The sequence below is a fragment of the Palaemon carinicauda genome, chromosome 20 (genome assembly GCF_036898095.1).
Source record: "Palaemon carinicauda isolate YSFRI2023 chromosome 20, ASM3689809v2, whole genome shotgun sequence".
In the NCBI taxonomy this organism is placed as follows: Eukaryota; Metazoa; Arthropoda; class Malacostraca; order Decapoda; family Palaemonidae; genus Palaemon; species Palaemon carinicauda.
Genome location: NC_090744.1, coordinates 46,901,309 through 46,903,808, shown reverse-complemented (window position 1 = coordinate 46,903,808; position 2,500 = coordinate 46,901,309). Strand labels below are relative to the sequence as shown.

General features: G+C 29.0%; 1 pseudogene; it reads right to left on the bottom strand.

Annotated features, from left to right (window-relative positions):
• The window catches only part of LOC137659762 (uncharacterized), a 33,378-nt pseudogene that overhangs the window by 28,522 nt on the left and 2,356 nt on the right, over positions 1-2,500 (bottom strand).

Below are 2,500 nucleotides of genomic sequence, written 5' to 3'. Positions count from 1 at the left end.
CTTGTAGAATATGCTGAAAGAAACAATCTTAAAACTATGAGAAGCTTCTTTGATAAAAGGGAAAATGGACGCACGGAGAAGCCCGAATGCAGAATCAAAAAATTAAATAGATCTTGTTCTTAGTGAAAAATGGAATTTAGTTAGAGATGTGAATGGAAATCAATTAAAGGTAAGCGATTATAGAATGGCAAGAAGCAGAATTTATTTACATTAGATCTAAGAAAAAGAGAAAATTCTTTTTAAAATGAAATTATATATATAAATATAAGAGAAACATATGATGAGTTTAGTTTAGCAATACAAAATAGGAGTACTCCAAGCAACATTAGGAATTGGGAGCAAGTAAAGAAGAAATGAACAGTGATTTAATAAAATTTGCATTGATCAGCAAAAGTTCCTAAACAAGATTAAGGAAGACTATCAGAAAAGACAAAAAATCTATAAAAAAAAAATTAGAAAAGAGGGTAAAATACAAGCGAGATGAAAATGAATTAGTAGAACTTCCCAAAAACAATAAACAAACTAAAAACCCAAGATTTTCGTAAACACAATCAGACCAGAATTGAAGAAACACTGAAAAAAAGGGAAGAAGTATGAAAGTGATGGAAAGAAGACTTGGAATAGGGTGCCAAAAGATGTTTGTTTCAAAGGATGAAAATAGAAATATTATCAACAATAGATATGGAATGATAAAAATTGCAGAACATTTATATACAATGCTACACTGTTGAAAAAAACCGTAATTTTAATCGGAGATTCTCAGTAAAAATATACTGTTCTCAGCCGTATTTCAGTAAAATACGGGCGACCGTAATATTACTTTACTTTGTTATTATCTTCTACGGGTTGGTGACCGTAATATCATTCCTTTACATCAATTGATCCGTTTGTTAAACGGTAAAAATCCTGCAATAAATGTTACCAGATATTTACCGTTTTTTTAATGCAAAGATTTATGTGTATACAATAGTTTCATAAGGAATAACTTCACCAATAGAATAATGAAAAATGTTAGCCAGTACTCACGTAACAGCAGGAGAGTATAGAAAGCATTGAAAGGAATGAAAAGAGGCAAAGCAGCAGGAAAAGATGGCCTAACAGTTGATGGAGGAGAATTCATATTCTGTTGATTTTTCATAAGCGTGTTATGGTCAGTGGTTGAATGCCCACTTCCAAAACCTGCCTGCTTTCTTGGTTTATTAAAGTCTCGCTGTCTTTCTATTCGGCCTGATACGATCTTCGTAAATACTTTATATGTTATGAAGCGAAAATTTGTTGGGCGGTTATTTTTCATCTCTTTTGTCACTTCCTTTTTGGGAATTGGTATGAAGATAAAGTTTTTCCAAGCTGTAAGTATAAAGCATTCTTGCAGACTTTTGGTGTGAGTTCAGCGAGTTTTACTACAATGAAATCTCCTCTATCTATTATTAAATCAATTGTTAGGCTATCTTTTCCTGCTTCTTTGTTTGAAATCTCTGAATAGAAATGTATATATGATAAGCTATTGGATAGGTTTCTTGATATTGAAAATGTAAGTTTATTGGTCAGCTGTAAAAATGTCTAAATACAATATGTTGTTATTTTTTTCTCTTATCTATTGTAAATTTAATGGACGAATCAATGAATAGATGATAGCAAGAAAACTCTCAAGATTAAGATTTTTCTTTAGAATATCAAACACATCACCAATATAGCAATAACAAACAATTTGAGTTTCAAAATCTAGTCTCAAAAAACTCCATATATATGTTGGTTAAAGAAGACATACCAATCACGTGTTCATAGATATCTCCAATAAAGTTAAGCTTATAATTTTTAATACAAAACCAAATGAGTTCAATAACAATTTATATAGTTGGTAATGGTAACTCACAAGACTCCGAAACACCAGACAATTGAAAATAATGAAGAATCACATCACAACTGATTAATCTGTGGTTAGATCTCATACTCATATTATATTTTATTTTAATGATGAAATGAATTATATATATGAAGGTAAAATGAAGCCTTAAATTGGATTTATTAATTTACTACATATTTTAGTCTTATTTTTGTAATATAAATTGAATGATAAAATCGACATATGATATTATTCAATTTTGTCTGTTGCTTTTTGTTAGGAATTCAACATAACGGTAAACAAAATTTCAGAGGACAATTTTGATTTAAAGAAATTGTAGAAAATGACCTTTATTTATTTACAAATAAACAGTGATTTGTTTTAACATATTCCTTTACTTTGTTACAAATCCATTTCATATTTATTATTAACGTATAAATAAGTCATATCTTTCATGATCAAGATATTCTTTGGTTTCATCAAGACCTCTCATGATATTTAAGTCTTATGACTTTCTTCTCTTACTTTTGACCAGAATCTGACATGCATATTAGCTTAATATTCAATTATTCATAATTTTTCTTCTTGATGTTGTTATCCAAAAATATTTTACCTATTTCAAACCTACAATTTAGCCTAATTTTCTCAAACTTACAA